The sequence below is a fragment of the Ovis aries genome, chromosome 15, assembly GCF_016772045.2.
Source record: "Ovis aries strain OAR_USU_Benz2616 breed Rambouillet chromosome 15, ARS-UI_Ramb_v3.0, whole genome shotgun sequence".
Lineage (NCBI taxonomy): Eukaryota > Metazoa > Chordata > Mammalia > Artiodactyla > Bovidae > Ovis > Ovis aries.
Window position 1 is genome coordinate 81,025,256 of NC_056068.1, and position 19,033 is coordinate 81,044,288.

Genomic DNA, 19,033 nt, shown 5'->3' on the forward strand with positions numbered 1-19,033 from the left:
GAGGAGTAATCATTACTTTCATATTCAGAAAACTAAGCAACAAATGTACATTTAAAAACCAAAAGAAACGAAGTAGTTCCGGAATTTCCATACACCTGAGATGATCCGAAGCCTATGACTGTGTCTGCTACGCTCAAGGAAGTTCTCTTTTCAATTTACGGAGAAGCAATGAAAGAAGAAGGGCTAATCTGGGAATTTCGGCTCAACCGAAGCTTGCAGGCCACCAGCAGGAATCGCTGCTCATCGTGGTCAGGTGGGAGGAGGCGACCTCCAGAGCCTGACCAGAGCATTTCACCCATTCCTTTCTTGCTTTGCTCTGCTCACCAGTGATTGCTTCCACTTTTGCTTGTATTGAAAGGCCCAGGCACCTCCATAAACTCTCCAGAAGGCTGCTCTCAAGGGCTTGTGCCTAAAAGCCCAACTTTAGTTTCTAAAAAGAAAAAGGCAACTTTTCTACAAAAGTCGGGCACCTGCTTTGCAGCAGAGTGGTTTCACTTCCTCCAAAATGAGGCAAGAGGGAAGTCCCAGGTCCGCTTTCTTTCTCAGTGTGAACACGTGCTTTCTGACACCAGCTTATGCATAGCCACGCCATGACTCAGTGTCTGAGGTTCAGTTCTGTGTGGGCTTGGAGCCGATCCAGGTGTTCCCTGTTTCTGCATTTCACTTGCAATCTGAAATAGAGACAAACATTTGGCTGCATTTGGAGTGGCGGCCCCCTTTCTTAGTTTAGCAGAAATCTATGGATGTATCAGGAGTCTGAAATCTGAAAGCCAAATAGTCTAAATGGATCAAAGGTCTGTGACTTCTAAAGACTCTGGAGTAAACCTGTTTCTGGGAAATCCAGGAGGAATTTGTCACAACGTGACTGTTTTCTTTTCTGAGCAGTTGATGGCTAAGCTGGTGTTTTGATCCTTGCTTTGTCAGCTCCTTCTCCTCAGAGACTATTCTTCCCAGCAGGACTGTTTGTGTCCTGACCACAGTGGTTTCTTGATTCTTTTTCATCTTGAGGGTAAAAACAGGAGACCCGTGTGAAATTCTGCAGATCCCACTGGATATACCAGAAAGTGGCAACTGTGGTCATTTCATTTCTTTTCTCTATCAACACGTGCCCCTCACATTTTTTCCTAATTCTTTTTATCCTTATCAACTTTTCCTTTTTTGCTGGGTTTTTTTTTTCCTCTTTGCTGTGTCCATATTTAGGTTTGGAGGACACAAGTCTGTGATTTAAAGTGATACTTCCACTGCCCTAAAGAAAAAGGAAGTCATACTGTGTCAGAGATTTCGTCTTTAGGATACCCATTCCCTACGACACAGTCACAGCAATCACCACTCATCAATCGCAGCATTAATTTCCACTGAGATCTGAAGCTGCCTCAAGTATCATTTTCAGTACAGTTCCCTAGGATGTTCTACAGGAAACCTATTTCATCCGCCCCTTAAGCAAGCATTTACTGAGCATCTATTCATCAGTACCCTTTGTACATGCCATTTTTGGAGTAGCCAAGGTCAAACTTAACGCTCTTTTAAGAGTCTAGCTGACCAGATGAGCCCTGGGAATCACTCCTTCCTTTTTTTCTACCCTCCAAGCTAAGATCCAAGCTAAGGATCCAACCAGTCCATCCTAAAGGAAATCAGTCCTGAATATTCACTGGAAGGACTGATGCTGAAGCTGAAGCTCCAATACTTTGGCCACCTGCTGCGAAGAACTGACTCATTTGAAAAGACCCGGATGCTGGGAAAAATTGAAGGCGGGAGAAGGGGACGACGGAGGATGAGATGGTTGGATGGCATCACTGACTCAATGGACACGAGTTTGAGTAAACTCCGGGTGTTGGTGATGGACAGGGAGGCCTGGCCTGCTGCAGCCATGAGGTTGCAAAGAGTCAGACACGACTGAGCGACTGAACTGAACTAAACTGAACTGAACTGAAGCTAAGCTCCACTGGACTGAGCAGTTAAGACCAGCCTTACTCCCTCTCCGATCAGTTTTCAGGTTTCCTAATAACACCAGTCTAATATGAAGAGCGCCTCTTGCATTCGCATTCAGCTGAAGACAAACAGAGAGCTTGTCCACCGCAGGGTCAGAAACACCTGGGATTCCTCTCACGCTCTTGTTTCTTAGTCCCAGAGTCTTTCCTGTCATGTAATTCCCTCTTGGAGGAAGATTTGACCAAAAGAAGTGACTGGGTGGCATCTGGCCGCTCTGGGTTAACTGCTGGCAGGAGTCCATATTTCTGTATTTGTTTTATTTTTGGATAATACAAACCCCATCTAGTATTCAGTCCTTCCCTCTTTAGCTGCAGGGTCTTCAGACAGACGTCGAGCAGAGATGAAGTGAAAATCGCCACCATTTTTCTTTCTGTTTGAAATAACCATGAAAACAAGTGAGTTAGGGGAGGTGGTTCTGCCATCGTGGAATTATGCAGAATCGGGAGCTTTGGATCTTCCAATGAAATATTCCCATTGTCGTGACTACTTTTCTGTGATCTAAATATGAGATTAAGCGCATGGGCTGGGCTGTGAGTCTATTCAGTCTCTAGACTTTGTTGTGCTTTGTACAGTCACTCAAAATATCTCAACAGCTAGACTGACATATGTATATACGAAATAGAGGTTTCAGCATTGAAATAGAAGCAGCATCCTGCCTCCATAGGTGACTCAGGGCAAGTTCTGGAGTCTCCCTAAGCCTCCATGTCCTCAACTGTGACGTCCTTCTAAGCAGTAGATGAAGTTGTTAAGAGGATTGACTGAAACTCTCCATGTAAAGCTCTGCACAACCCAGCTAGGAGCTCCGTGTGTATCAGCTTTCAGCTCTGCCGAGCTTGTTGCTGCAGTCTTCACGCTGACTCTGCAGCTCAACTCTCGCAGGAGGGGAGGGAAGGAAAGCCATGTTGGAGCACCTCAGGAGCCTTTTTTTCTCTCGATCCATTTGATAGCACTGGTCGGGAAGTTACACTGACTCAGAGGGAGCCCCTGAATATTTTTTGTTAATATCCTGAACAAACACACGCGTATCTTTAAGGAAAGCAGTCTAGCAGCCTTGCCATACAGATAAACGGCACAGGTAGGTCGGAGATAATTGGAGGCTTTATCAAAGGCTTCATCCCAGGAGTCTCTTAGAACGACGTTCACAAGCTTTTCCTATAATTGGCCACCAGCTAGTGAATGTCTTAGGCTTTGCAGCCAAACAGCGTCTGTGATGAGTGCTCAACTCTGCCATCAGAGTGCGAGCTACGTGTGGATGATACTAACTGTATAGCATGCCTGTGTTCCAATAAGTCTCTACAGAAAGAGGCGGACGCTGGGTTTTTCCTGGGCTCCATAGCTTACTGACATCTAATTTAGAAACAAGAATTATGGAGTCTCATGATTGGAAGGGACAGGCGCTCTCAGCCCAAGGCTTCAGCGTCCTCCCGGACTGTCTTGCAAACTGGCCATCCTCCCTTGGCTTGGATGTTCCATGGCAGGGTGGCTCCCTACCTACTGTCTCTGGACGGCTCTGATTCTTAAAAAGCTGTTGCTTCAGCTGAGCCCAAACTGTCTTTGTGACCTCTGTGGCTGAGGTCGCACTTCTGTGCTGCGGCCATCTTGGCAGCAATGCTATATTCCAGATGCAAGCGAGAGAAGGTGGCTGATTTACATACTCGCCAGCCTGGAGGTCCTGGAGGGGGTGACTATTTCTATCCTGTTTAAATGACAAAATGAGGATGGATACAGGCTATGCTCAATGCAAGAGTCCTAGAAGCTTCCTTCATCCCTTGATTGTGGGGAATTTCAGGGATTTCCAGGGCAAGCATCAGGATGGATAGGGTACTTGGTGAGCTTCAGTTCAACTCAGTTCAGTCACTCAACCATGTCCGACTCTTTGCAACCCCATGGACTGCAGCACGCCAGGCCTCCCTGTCCATCACCAACTCCCAGAGTTTACTCAAACTCAAGTCCTCTGAGTCGGTGATGCCATCCAACCATCTCATCCTCTGTCGTCCCCTTCTCCTCCTGCCCCCAATCTCTCCCAGCATCAGGGTTTTTCCAGTGAGTCAGTTCTTCGCATGAGGTGGCCAAAATATTGGAGTTTCAGCTTCAGCATCAGTCCTTCCAGTGAACACCCAGGACTGATCTCCTTTAGGATGGACTGGATGGACAGTGGATGCTGTTTATTCAGATGGAACTACTCCACAAATTATCCAGGCGGATTCTTGCCGGTCCTTAATATTTCAGTTTAAATGTGATTTCCTTCTAAAGGCCTCCGGAACCCACAGGCTTAGGTTGTACCAGGTGAATTTATTGCCTCTCTAGATATCTCCAGCTGCATCAGCCACCCCAGCCCTCCACTGCTTCCCCTGTGAAGAGTGCTGAGTGGCCGTCCAATCCATCACCTGTACGGGCACTCGACCTCTCCCAGGAGGGGGTCCAGACTCTGCCGTGGCCTCCACCCGCCCCACGAGAGGAAGGTTGCATGACTTAGCAGATGAAAATACAAGATGTCCAATTGCATTTAAATTTCAGGAAAACAACAAGTAATTTTTTAGTAGACGTTTGTCTTGTGCAACATTGGGGGCATACTTATACTAAGGAAAACATTCACTATTTGTCTCACATTCAAATTTGGGAGTTCACTGGCAGTCCAGGGGTTAAGACCTGGTGCTTTCACTGCCATAAGCCTGGGTGGGCTTCGATCTCTGGTCGGGGAATGAAGATCCCACAAGCCACGTGGCCAGATAAATAAATTACTTAAAAAACAATAAATGACATCCGAATTTGACTGAATACCCTATTGTGTCTGGAGACTCTAAACACTGTGAAGGACTTCTCTGTGGTCCAGCATTTAAGACTCCACCTGCCAATGCAGGGGACCTGGGTTCAGTCACTGGTCCAGGAAGATGTCACAGGCCGTGGGACAACTGAGCCCGTGACCACAGCTGCTGAGCCCGTGAACTCTAGAGCTGGTGAGCACAGGGAGAGAAACTCAGGCGCCACAGCTGGAGAGCCGCTCCCACCTACCGCAGCTAGAGAAAGTCCAAGAGCAGCTACAAAGACCTGGGACAGCCGGAAGCAGATAAATACATATTTTAAAAAAATAATAAACATGACTGAATCCGAAAAGACTTTGGCTCCTTCCTCACTTTTGAACTCAAGTGAAGCCCCAAGCCACCAGATGTGGGCCATGGCTCCGCCAGTAGTTGGTCAGAGGATGCTGGAGAACACAACCCAGAAATACAGAGGATTCTGCACTAGTGAACACGGACAGGCAGGAGGAGTTGGGCGCGTGAGCTGTTCCTCCTTTCTCCCTCCAGCGGACCATGGTGAAGACTGGTGGTTTCCTAGGCTCTGTCGGAAGACACACGCTGGAGTCCAGCCCCCGCAGGATCCAGGGGAACCTGAAGGAAAAACGGCATCGGCAGATGATTCAGAGAGAGAAATAAGGAAAGAATATTGTAGATGAGAAAATAGAGGAGAGAAAGAGGCTGATATTCCTTGGTTTACATAGAAAGCCAATAAAACTTCGAGACAAGAAGTTTGCCCTGTTCATGGAGGCCACAGGTGCCTTCCCGGTCTCCCGAGGGAGTGAAGACGCAGAACGTCTTCCCGTTCAGGTCTTAGAAACCCGGGCAGATAAGTGAACGCAGGGAGCCTCTGTGCTCCAAGGGATCAGCCTGAAAAAAGAAAGTAAGAGAGAAAAAAAGAGAAAAAAAGAAAAACACGGGGTGACCAAGCTTCTTCAAGCGAGGCCCATTGTTTTTGTTTTCAAAAGGGTCTTTTATACCTTTACTTGTACATAGAGGGAAATGAAAGATGCAAAGTCATACAGAGTCAGCCCAAACATTACATCTGTTTCGCCTTTATCGAAACCAGGATTTTTCTGCAAACCTTTCTCATAAACAATATTGTGTACATTATCTTTTGGCCTTGGAGGCCTGAGAACATTTTATAACCCTCTTTTGATAAACGCTTCTCAACCAGAAGACTTATTTTCCCCTGAAATGTTTTTTCTTATATTTCTAATCTATATCAGCCTCAAAAAGTATTAAACAAGCTACATTTCTCACGGAGTAAAGGTGCAGTAAATTACAAGAAAGAACCAATTAGCTCAAAAGTCTGATGTGGTTAATTTCAAGGCTACACTTGTTTTTCTTACTTTTCAACTATGTTAACTAATGCACTCCCAGGTGCAGAGTGGATAAGAGACATGGGAACTTAGCAACAAGCATTGGCCCAATAATGAAATCCTACATTAACACTACTCTAATAACTTTTAACTCTTTGAAAGGCTCTATGTTTTAGGCTTTCTGTGCCTCTCACAGTTGGGAGGATAGAAATAATCATATGTGTAGCTGCAAGAGTCTGGATATATCTGCCAAGCAAACTAAAATGCTAACATAGGGGTTTTGATTGGAAATATTCTTCTTATGTCCAGGAGACTTATTAGCTATAGCTGTAAGTTGATTTTCTCCAGAGAAAGGTGATCAAGGTTAGCCCCCTGTTAATGTCAGAGGAGTTAGTGAAAGTCATGAAATAGTAAAACAGACAGATTCTGGTTTTGGGGGCAGATGCTCAAGAAAGCCTAGGGAGCCCGTTGAGTTCTGAAGACTTGCTTAACAGTTCTCTTCCACATGACCTTGTCATGGGTGGGATCTCCCATGGCGGCTCCCGGCAGACACATACATGACTCAGCAACTGTCTGTGTCTTTCCTCAGACTGTGATCAGCTCAGGAATCTGAGTCAGGAGATAGATGGGCTCCCGATCAGACATTTGCAGCTGGCCTCCTGTCCACATTTCATGGGGTGTGCAGATGGGGACTTCAGCCTGGATACTTGCAGCTGTTAGCATTTCCTGAGACAAGAGTTAGGCGGGGTCCCATTAAGGCATTGACAATCAGCCTCCTGCTTGCCCTCTGAAAGGGAAGTGACAGACACAGGGTAATTAGCTAGTCTTCATCTCTTGCCAACACTTTACGTTAATAGTCACGGCGATAGTCACAGCAAGGACAAAGAGGCACAAACCCTGTCTGAGTAAAGGGTTAAGGGATCTCCACTCCCTGCCCCTTTTGGGAAAAGGAGATGCTACACTTGTGCAGAAAGGCTCCTTGTGGGTCTAACGTCAGGGGATAACACCAGGCCATGATGAGCCTTGCTCCTCCCGGAAGTTTTCACTCCAAGATCTGTCTTGGCTGGGGAGTTTGTGCACACCCAGGGGAGGGTCCCGGGTAGGTCAGCGTGGAAAGAGAATCCAGATAATTGGCTAACAGTAAACAAAGGCCCAGAAGAACTGACCTATGAAAGTGACGTAGCCGCCTCTTTACTGCACTCCTCACTGGGGGACACCCACACTCTTTCTCTCTGGGTGTATATCTCTGCCTTGCTTCTGTCTCAGCTAAACAAACCATTTCTCTGTGCGCTCTCCCATTTGTTGTTATGGTATATTTCTAACAGTTTACAGTTTCTGCCTCTGTGATAGATGCATTTTTCCCTGGGGGCAGAGATCCAGGAGAAAATAAGTTCTAGCCTCCTGCTGGTCTGGTGGCTAAGATTCTGGGTTTTCATCCAGGCTAAGTAAGTGTTAGTCGCTCAGTGGTGCCTGACTCTTCTCGACCCCATGGACTGCAGCCCACCAGTCTCCTGTGTCCATGGAATTCTCCAGGCAAGGATACTGGAGTGGGCCGCCATTTCCTTCTCCAGGGGATCTTTCTGACCCAGGGATCAAACCTGGGTCTCCTGCACTGCAGGCAGATTCTTTACCGACTGAGCTGCAAGGGAGGCATGGGCTCCCCAGGTTCAATTCCTGGGCAGGGAGTTAAGATCGCACTTCCTGCCACTGCTCACGGCTGCCTTGCTGAGATCAGACTCACCCCTTGATTTGCTTTGTCTCTCCGCTGCCTTATCTCCTTCTTCTGACATTTGCTGCACCGAGATTGTACCTCCACGGGAACACTAATGAAGGCAGAGGGTTAATGAAAAAGCACTTGCTCCCTGGAAGAAAAGCCAGGACCAACCTAGACAGCATATGAAAAAGCAGAGACATTACTTGGCCAACAAAGGTCCGTCTAGTCAAGGCTATAGTTTTTCCAGTAGTCATGTATGGATGTGAGAGTTGGACTATAAAGAAAGCTGAGCACTGAGGAATTGATGCTTTTGAACTGTTGTATTGGAGAAGACATTTGAGGGTCCCTTGGACTTCAAGGAGATCCAACCAGTCCATCCTAAAGGAAATCAGTCCTGAATATTCATTGGAAGGACTGATGGTGAAGCTGAAACTCCAATACTTTGCCCAACTGATGTGAAGAACTGACTCACTGGGAAAGACCCTGATGGTGGGAAAGATTGAAGGCAGGAGAAGGGGATGACAGAGGATGAGATGGCTGGATGGCATCACTGACTCGAGGGACATGTGTCTGAGTAAACTCCAGGAGCTGGTGATGGACAGGGAGGCCTGGCATGCTGCATCCATGGGGTCGCAAAGAATTGGACACAACTGAGCGACTGAACTGACTGATTAATGAATATTATATTGTTCCTCTCGATGCCCCACAGCATCCCTTGCATTTATCACTATTTGAATGTATGTTTTGTTCTCTCCTCTAGCTTAAACTGTGGACTTCCCTGGTATCTCAGATGGTAAAGAACCTGCTTGCAGTGTAGGAGACCCACGTTCAGTCCCTGGGTCAAGGAGATCCCCTGGCAGCCCATTCCAGTATCCTTGCTTGGAGAATTCCGTGGACAGAGGAGACTGCCAGCTACAGTCCATGGGGTCACAAAGAGTTGGACAAGACTGAGAATCAGCACTTTCACTTGCTAGTAAACTGTAAGCTCCTTATGGGAAGAGACTGGTTTTTATCCGTCCGTCACTGTATTACTCAAGGCGAATGCTATATGTGGTACACAGCAAAAGCCTAATCAATATATGTTACCACTGGAAGAATAAACAAGTGAATAAAGCCAACAAAGCTGCTAATACTTTGAGAACATTTCTCTGGTAAATCAGATCTTTTAAAAAATTTTTATTGTGATAATAGTCACTTAAAACATTCTATGTTAGCCACATTTAACTGTACAATTCAGTGGCACTAAGTCCGTTCACTTCCTACTTTGCTATGCAGCTCTCTTCCCCATCCATCTCCTGAATCTTCACCCTTCTGAACTGAAACTCTGTCAGCATTAAACACCAACACCCCATTTCCCCTCACCACTCCACCCCCGGACTCTGACACCTACCAACGTACTTTCTCACTCTGGGCTTCCCTGGTGGTTCAGACAGTAAGCAATCTGTCTGCAATGCAGGAGACCCAGGTTCGATCCCTGGGTTGGGAAGATCCCCTGGAGATGGGAACGACAACCCACTCCAGTATTCTTGTCTGGAGAATTTCATGGACAGAAGAGTCTGGCGGGCTACAGTCCATAGTGTGACAAAGAGTCAAACATGACAGCAACTAACACACAGGTGCGTGCGCACGCACACACACACACACACACACACACATATACTTTCTGATTCTATGAATTTTACTCTTCTAGGTATGTCGTACAAGTGGAATCAAACAGTATTTGTCTGTACCTAGAAGAGGACGACAGAGGATGAGATGGCTGGATGGCATCACTGAAACGATGGATGTGAATCTGAGTGAACTCCGGGAGTTGGTGATGGACAGGGAGGCCTGGCGTGCTGCGATTCATGGGGTCGCAAAGAGTCAGACACGACTGAACGACTGAGCTGAACTGAACTGAATGTACATTGCAATGCATTGTAGGGTTACTGAGTGGTTGAGAATGAGTTTTCAAGCTGAAGCCAAATGATTATAGGATTTTTGTTTTGATTTGCGTCAGTATCTTTGAGCACTCACTCAGCCTAGCTTGTACTGCTTATATTTCTCATTGCAAAGTTTACTTTGGCTTTCTGGTCTATAATTGTATCTTAGTGAGTTGGGGAGAGTGTAAGCCTAATGTCTTGTGTAACGCATGAATTATAAGAGCCCAGAGGGGATGTCCCTGTATGAGCTTCTGTCTTATTCATATCTGATCTGGTACGTAAAGCTCGGATCCTGCAGGACTGGACGCACACCTGTCTCCATACCCGCCTCGGTCCCCATCCCTGCCAAGTGCCTGCATCTAGTGGAGGGGCCTGGAGGTGCTTGGTCCTCACTTGTGAAGCGCTGACCCACTGGGAAAGACGCTGATGCTGGGAGGGATCGGGGGCAGGAGGAGAAGGGGGCGACCGAGGAGGAGATGGCGGGATGGCATCACGGACTCTATGGACGCGAGTCTGAGTGACCTCCGGGAGTTGGTGATAGACAGGGAGGCCTGGCGTGCTGCGATTCACGGGGTCGCAAAGAGTCAGACACGACTGAGCGACTGAACTGAACTGAACCCTCCTACACAGTATGAGAGGAGGGCTTGCCCAGAGGGTGGGGCAGAGGTTGAGCAAGAAGGAGCCAGGATCACAGAGCTGACTTGCCCCATCTGATAACAGGTCCACCAGCTGACAGTCAAGAGAAGGACTAAGGAAAATAGGGGAAGAATGGAGGGGGGAGCAGGAAAGAAAGGTCAGCATAATGCAAAGTGGAGATAGGAGGGGCGTATTGAAAAATTCTCTTTATGAAAACACCAAACTCGAGTTTTGCTAATATAGGTCAGAGCCCTGATTTGGGGTTTTCCTGGGTCTTTTTTTTTTTTTTTCTCTCTCTCTCTCTCTCTCTGTATTTCATGAGGGATCTTAGTTCCCCAACCAGGGATTGAGCTTGCGCCCACTGCAGCAGAAGTGTGGCATCATCCTAACCACTGGGCCACCAGAGAATTCCCTTCCGCGGTCTTAAGTAGGCCTTTCTGCCCTCCTTTCCTCCTGGTCTTCTCTTAAAACTAGGATTTTAGTTTGTTATTTATTTATTTATATATCTTTAAATCTTCGACCACTCTGGGTCTCTACTGCCGTGCATGGACCTCCTCTGGTTGTGGCTATGGCTTCTCCTTGTGCCAGTGTCTCTCAGAGGCAGAGTGTGGACTCCAGGGAGCGTGGACTCAGCAGCTGGGGCCCACGGGCTTAGAGGCAGAGCGTGGACTCCGGGGAGCGTGGACTCAGCAGCTGGGGCCCACGGGCTTAGAGGCAGAGCGTGGACTCCGGGGAGCGTGGACTCAGCAGCTGGGGCCCACGGGCTTAGAGGCAGAGCATGGACTCCGGGGAGCGTGGACTCAGCAGCTGGGGCCCACGGGCTTAGAGGCAGAGCGTGGACTCCGGGGAGCGTGGACTCAGCAGCTGGGGCCCACGGGCTTAGAGGCAGAGCATGGACTCCGGGGAGCGTGGTCTCAGCAGCTGGGGCCCACGGGCTTAGAGGCAGAGCGTGGACTCCGGGGAGCGTGGACTCAGCAGCTGGGGCCCACGGGCTTAGAGGCAGAGCGTGGACTCTGGGGAGCGTGGACTCAGTTGCACTGCAGCGTGTGGAATCTTCCTGGACCAGGGCTCGAACTTGTGTCCCCTCCACCGGCAGGTGGACTCTTAACACTAGGCCCCCAGGGAAGTCCCTTCCATTTCTATCTTGGTGAATTAGGGCAACATGGGGCAGTAAAAGTAGCCCAGGGTTAGAAATCTGGAGACTTGGATTCTATTCCTCATTCTGATCTAAACTGCTGGCGACCACGGGCAAGTCAGTTCCCCTCTCGGAGCCACTGCTTCCCAACCTGTAAAATAAGAGGGTGTGCCGAGCTCCTTTCCAGCATCTGCACGAGTCTGCAATCCAGTCCCAACCTGCCTCAACTTGAAAGTCGTGGCTGTGATCTTCAACTGGAAAAATTTAAGAAGATTCTGTTCCGTGCTGGTCGCGGCACGTACATTCGCCCACATGTTGCTCCTGCTGATGCTTCCTCTTGGTGACTTATTTCCCTGTGCGGTTTATCATTTGTGACTCCTGGGCTCCATTTCCACCGGGGCTTGCTGTGGGAGGCTGGTTTGCCTCAGTTTGTTCAGTTGCCCCTCCAAGACGGTCTTAACTTTGTCTCTGCTGAAGCCTTACAACCCCTGGACCAGTGTTTGTGTTAATTGCTTGGTTCTGAGTCTCTGTGATCTCGGACCTCACACCTGTGTCAACATAAGCCTGTTGCCACAGATCAGTTCATAGGTTCTCTGACCTCGGGGAAGAGGCAGGCATCCTAGTCATTTTTCATGGGTGTGTGGGTGGAGGTTTCCTCACCCACAGGTGCAGGCAGCCCTTCTTGACCCCCATGAGCACTGCACTCAGGACCAGTGGCCGAGATGACCTCCCAGAGCCCCTCAAACCCCAAACCCCTGCTCTGAGGTCTGCATCTGGCGCAGAAAGTCCCCAAGCCACAAGGCTTCCGCACACCTCCTACTCTGATTTTGAGTTCTCTCTTTCCAGCACCCACGGATTGCCCTTTCTGGGTTTTCAGCTTCAGTCTTCGTGTTTGCAGAACAGTGCCTGTGCCAGTGTGCCTCGGAAACAGGGAGTCCCCCTGGTGGGCTCGGCCGCTTAGGCCCCTCTTGCTGTGCCAGTTTGGCCCAGCTGCCTTTTCGGTAGACACAGGGGCGGTGGCACACACATTGCGGCAGGAGGGCTTGGGAGGCAAACTCTCCCGCTCATACCCCTTCCCCCAGGAAGCGAGCCGGGGGCGAGGGGCGAGGGGTGGTGGGGGGGGAGGCGGGGGGGGGGGGGGGGGGGGGGGGGGGGGGGGGGGCAGGGGCCGGGGCGGGGGTGGCCCGGCTGAGGAGGGCCGGGAAAGAGGGAGAAAGCCAAGGTCCTGGGGAGCAGGGTTAGGCCACCTCACAGGCAGTAGGATGCTGCTGCTGTTCAGTCGTGTCCAGCTCTTTGTGACCCCAAGGACTGCAGCACTCCAGGCTGCCGTCCCAGCTTCCCCTTCATTTCACAAACCTGGTATGTGGTGCATGTGTGTGAGAGAGTGTGAGTGTGTATGTGTGTGAGCTTGTCTATGTGCATGTGTGAGTTGTGTGTGTGCTTTATGAGTGTTTGTATAACTGTGTATGTTTGTGACTGTGTATGTGTGTGTGAATGTGTATATGTGTTAGTGTGTGTTTGTGACTGTGTACCTATGTGTATGTGTGAGTGTGTATGTGTGTGTGAGTGTGTATGTGAATGTATATATGTGTATGTGTGTGTTTGTGAGTGTATATGTGTGCATGTGTAGAAAGAAGTGCCTCGGTCAAGTCACAGGGAGTTGGGAGAACTCAGGTGGAATCCTCGCCTCAACTTCTTGCAAACTGATGCTCCTCTCTGGACTCCCATTTCCTAATTCTAATTCTCCGAGTTAGAGGACTGTATTAGATTTGCAGATTGTAAACGTGATTTTAGCGGTGGAACCCTCACTTTCCAATGCAGGACTTCATGAAAACTAGTCCACAGAATGTGTAAGAGAGCCTGACAAGCAAGGACCAGCCTCCACGCCCAGTAGCTTCATCTCCTTCATGGGGTCCCTGGAACATAGTCTGAAAACTGCCAGTCTATGTACAGCTTCTCCCAGCCGAGGTTTTATAACTATGATTAGAAGGGGAAGAGTTCACAAGGCAGAGCTGAAGCGGCATGATTTTCCTGAAAACAGGAAGTCAGAGCTGCCAAACTGTGAAGCCAGGGCTTTCAGACCACACCGCATTCTTTCTTAGGGAACCTTTCACCTCCTTTTGGGTGAATTGTTGACGGCAACGGCCAGCTGTTGTGTATGCATGGGAAGATTGCTGGGCTGAAAAGGAACGTTCTCAATAGCCAGCTGTGACTCATTTGCAAATTATTTCACCGCTTAGAGCCTCAATTCTTTGTGAAAAGAGGGGAGTGGAACAAGCTAGTCCTCGGAGGTTACTGATGGCTAACAATGTTCTGAGATGAAGAAAATTATTAAAGTGTTCACAAGAATCGTGTGTCCAAGCGCTATGTTTCAGGCGCCACTTGCTCTGCATAGGGATTATAGCCTAGCGGGAGGACAGACACCAAACAACGATGAATGACGTGAAAAAGAAAGTGCCGGCTGACAAGTGATCAGAGAGGAACATCTCAGCTTGGACCAGAGGGTCCGGGTGGTCTTCCAAGACACAGAGAGACAGAGTCACAGTGAGACGCACAGGGAGAAAGAGACAGAAGCGGAGAGATAGAGTTAGGAAAACGAGGCCAAGGGCATCTGAGATGGCTGAAGATCAGGGAGAGAAATCTTACTTCAGCTGAGGTTAGAGAGATGCGGGACCCAGAGAATCAAGTGAATTCATTGTCTAATGCACCAACCTGTGGGTAAAGCAAACTCTTTGGTCATCTTTCTACTCTACTTGGCTCCAAAATGTTTGAGCAAGCAGCTTGCACAAAATAACACGAAATAACAGATTAAAAGAACAGTGGAGGAAAAAAAGAGAGATCAGAGCCAAGAATAGGAGTAAAAACGCTCATCACAGTGACCTAAATTCCGGCTACAGACGTCAGAGATTTTACTCAAACCTTCTCAGTGATCAAAGTAGAAAGAACTTGTGTTTCCATGTTCAGTGGTACAGTTCACAGTGTTAATGGAATCATCACAGTAAAACTGTTGACAGGAAAGCCGTCAGAGTGTAAAATTCCTCTGGGGTCCTCCAGTATAAACCATTCATTGTGGATGTTGATACAATGTTGTCTGCTAAACTCTTCTTTAATCACTCTCTTTTGTCTGGCTTAATCCAGTGGGAGACTTAAAAGCATCAACCACCACCTGCCTTGCCATAACATTATGCCCTTAACCATTCTGAAGGAGATCAGCCCTGGGATTTCTTTGGAAGGAGTGATGCTAAGGCTGAAACTCCAGTAGTTTGGCCACCTCATGCGAACAGTTGACTCATTGGAAAAGACTCTGATGCTGGCAGGGATTGGGGGCAGGAGGAGAAGGGGACGACAGAGAATGAGATGGCTGGATGGCATCACGGACTCGATGGACGTGAGTCTGAGTGAACTCCGGGAGTTGGTGATGGACAAGGAGGCCTGGCGTGCTGCGATTCATGGGGTCGCAAAGAGTCGGACATGACTGAGCAACTGAACTGAACTGAACTGAACTGAACTGAACCCTGGTATCCTGATACATTGCTCTCTAGACTGTTCTCCTACTCTGGAGCCTGCAGCACAGCTGGTCCTTTCTTTACCTGAATACAGAAAGCTAAAGTCTTAATCACTGAGTCGTGTTTGAGTCTTTGTGACCTCATGGACTGTAGCCCGCCAGGCTCCTCTGTCCATGGAATCCTCCAGGCAAGGATACTGGAATGGGTTGCCATTTCCTTCTCCAGGGGAATCTTCCCAACCCAGGGATTAAACCTGGAGTTTCCTACATTGCAGGCAGATTCTTTACCTTCTGAACCACCAGGGAGCTTGAGTTGGCGCTTCATTACTACTGTTACCTTTGAAAAATGTTATTCACTAATATTAATTTAATTAATTCAATTTTAACATCTTGGTTTCTCCTCGTTTCACAATTACTTGGGAGTAAAGCCACTTATAAGATTGTTCCATTAACAAATCTGCTTTTGAATAATACTTCATGAATTGCTGTTTAAAAATGAAACTCCTGGTCTAGAACCTCTCATACAGAACCTGGTGGTGGTCTTACTGAAATTAGTCCTAACTGTTTAACAGAAGCCAGTCAGTACTCCTCTCTCTTCATGCCCTGAAATCATGCCTGACTTGAGAAATTAGTCTTTCCTTTTTTTTAACAGAATTTGTTTTAATATTTTCTTCATCTCTGGATGATGCCAAGCATATGTGTGAGAATATGTATTCAGTTAATGGACTTGGTATCATGTAGACATACACTTAAGATTTTAGCTTGTGTGCCTTCAGGTATGTTATGTAACCTCCTTCCTGAGCCTTACGTACTTTATCTCTTAGATAAAGATGATTAAAACCCCTGTCTCATACTTTGATTGTGAGAATTAAAAGAAAAAATTGTGTATATCAGAGACTTTCTGTAGTAAATGAGGACAATAAACAATCCTGTCTAACAGGTTCATTTCAAAGATTAAAAGAGTACATTTGAAGAAACATCGGGGAGGGAAAAATCAGTTTGATATTGATAGTGGTCACCCTTCATCTGGGTACGATACAGCTGTCCTATCACATTGCTATCAGGAGGCTCCATTTATAGCCACTCTAGACAGAACTTGGCAGTGTCTATAAAAACTTTTAAATATACATGTCCTATAGGCAGCAATTTGACTTCTCAGTTTTACCATAAAAGTGCATATTAGCAGGAAGGGTGTATATAAACGTGTATGTTGCAACACTCTTTGTAATAAATTAGCCAAAACTGGAAACTCCCTAAATGTCCAGGGAGGAATAGGTTCATAGGTTTTGGTGTGTCAGTTCTACAAAACAGTGGAAAAGACTGAGGGAGAATTATATGTATAACACGGAAAGAGGTCCAGGAAGTAATGGTTGACTTTTTAAAAAATCAGCATATAGAAAAACCAATCAATATGCATTTCACTTATGTGAGGACATATAGAGCCACATGAAACAGCACTATATATTTCTGACTGGTACATATAAGAATATTATTAAGCAGAAAAAGTATACATTTTCATGCCAATATAAACCATAATTACCTCCTGGGGAGTGCAGGAAGAGGTTGCAATGGAGGGTTACTGTTTGAAAGAAACATCTGGGACTTTTTTCCCTGGTGGTCCTGTGGTTGAGACTTTGCCTTCCAATGAAGGTGGTACCAGTGTGATCCCTGGTTGGGGAGCTGGGATACCACATACCTCCTGGCCCAAAATCCAAAAAGCATAGAACAGAAACAATATTGTAATAGATTAAGTAAAGACTCTACCAAAGAATGATCCAGATCAAAAAATTTCTTTAAAAATTAAAAAATAAAGGAAACATTCCCTTACCTATGGTGTTCTAATTTTTTAAAATGGAGAATCTGCACATATGTTATAGAGTTGGAATACAATTTTTAAAAGCTTTGGGAACAATGCCTGGCATATAATAAGCTTCGGCTGCTGCTGCTAAGTCACTTCAGTCATGTCCAACTCCGTGCGACCCCATAGACGGCAGCCCACCAGACTCCCCCGTCCCTGGGATTCTCCAGGCAAAAACACTGGAGTGGGTTGCCATTTCCTTCTCCAATGCATGAAAGTGAAAAGTGAAAGGGAAGTTGCTCAGTCGTGTCCGACTCTTCGCAACCCCGTGGACCACAGCCTACCAGGCTCCTCTGTCCATGGGATTTTCCAGGCAAGAGTAGTGGAGTGGGGTGCCATCGCCTTCTCCGGTAATAAGCTTCTAATAAGTGTTAATATCTTCCTTTGACATAAAAATTTTTAAATCATCTGCCAAGTGAATTGAGATTTATTCATTAATTAAGCAAATACTTATTAACACAGAGTTTGTCCCAGTCATATCCTATGCTTCAGGGAAACAGTAGAGAGATGTTTACAACTTGAGTAGAAGACAGACAAGTAAAAAAGGAAAAACTGCAGTCTCACAGGAGCTGATAGATGAGATAGAGGATGCTATGGGAATATACCACAGTAATGCGTAACTTCGTCTGCAGGAGTCAGAGACCAAGGAAGACTTCACAGAGGGACTTCAAAGTCATAGCCCCTCCTGTATATGTTGTTGCTATTTAGTCATTAAGCTGTGTCCGACTCTTGTGACCCCTGCCCTTGGACTGTAGCCCACCAGGCTCCTCTGTCCTTGGGATTTCCCAGGCAAGAATACTGGAGTGGGTTGCCACTTCCTTCTCCAGGGGGTCTTCTTGAACCAAGGATCAAATTCCCGTCTATTGCACTGGCAGCCAGATTCTCTACTGCTGAGCACCCAGGACGCCCCCTCCTATGTATAAACTGCCAATAACCCAAGTGGTCAGAAAGTGCATCAAATCCCAGCATGAATTAAAAGGACTGAAGCAGAAGAGTTATAGCCAAAGTTAAAGGAGCTTAAGGATGACTGTCATGGTTCACCATGATCTGTACACACAACCACTAAAGAAGCAAGACTTCATAAGCATCCTTTGCTCAAGAACCATCTTGTAAAATAGGATCAAAGACAAATTAAAATCCACATTCAGTTCTGCTGCAGACTCACTGAGCCGGCTTTCCTATCTCAGACCACGTCACAGCGTGGGGCCCCTTCCGAAGCAATTCGTGAAAACGATGGGAGGGTTAGCGGAATCATGTTCCGGGCCGTGGTCAAATTCCAGAGAAACAATAAACAAGATACCAACTCTAGTACATGAAGGGAAATTCAACTGGAGATGAGATGAGAACAGAGGGTAAGCCAAACATCCATGCAAGGCCAAGAGTGAGAAGCGGTCTAGGGAACAGATGTGGAGTCAGAGCTGCCAGAGGCAGTCTCTCTCCTCTGACTGTCTCTTAAGTCAGGTCCCACCCGGTCACTCAGTGGCTTCAGCCGTGAGCATTGGCCGCACGGCACTCTGACCTCCTTCAGAGCTTCTGCGCTGTCTTTGCTCTGTGCTCACGGTGACTTGCTCACAGCTTTGGATCCGCTGGTTTAGGTCCGTATTTCTAGCCCCAGGGAACCTCATGACCCCGCAGATGTGACCTTAATCTCTTTTCACCCACAGTCTACATGTATCTTATTGCTTTGCTGGCTCTGAGTAACCATTGCTAAACCCAACTCAGTGAGGGCTCTCAGGTTCCTAATCTAGAGTCAGCCTTCCCGGTCAGGATCCACCTTGGGATAGATCAGCACCCAAGGCAAGGGGAAGAAAACATTTGTCCCAAGTCACGAATGGGTTGGTATGCATGGTACTTTGTAAAGAGGTCTCCAGTGAATGTTTGTAGCCATAAGGCCATGCTCCAGCTGGCTTAAGGTATCAGCCACACAGCGCCTAAGGCCATACAGCTAAGGGGTGTCACCAAAAATACATGAACGCAACCTGATTGTGCATGACAGAGGACTGGATAAAGATGTGCTGCATATATACAGTGGAAAATCACTCAGCCATCAAAAGGAGTGAAGTCATGCCCTGCGTTCGGCCACATGGATGGACCTACAAAGTGTCATACTGAGTGAAGTCAGTCAGACAGAGGAGGAGAAATATTGCATGACATTCC

At 47.3% G+C, this 19,033-nt stretch overlaps 1 long non-coding RNA gene across 1 annotated transcript; it reads left to right on the forward strand.

The window, feature by feature from the left end:
* The first annotated feature begins 8,172 nt into the window (after nt 1-8,172).
* On the forward strand, nt 8,173-9,786 carry LOC132657847 (uncharacterized). Its single transcript, XR_009596567.1, has 2 exons — nt 8,173-9,436; nt 9,511-9,786. It is a non-coding gene; the product is annotated as an uncharacterized LOC132657847 (long non-coding RNA).
* The last annotated feature ends 9,247 nt before the right edge of the window (nt 9,787-19,033 follow it).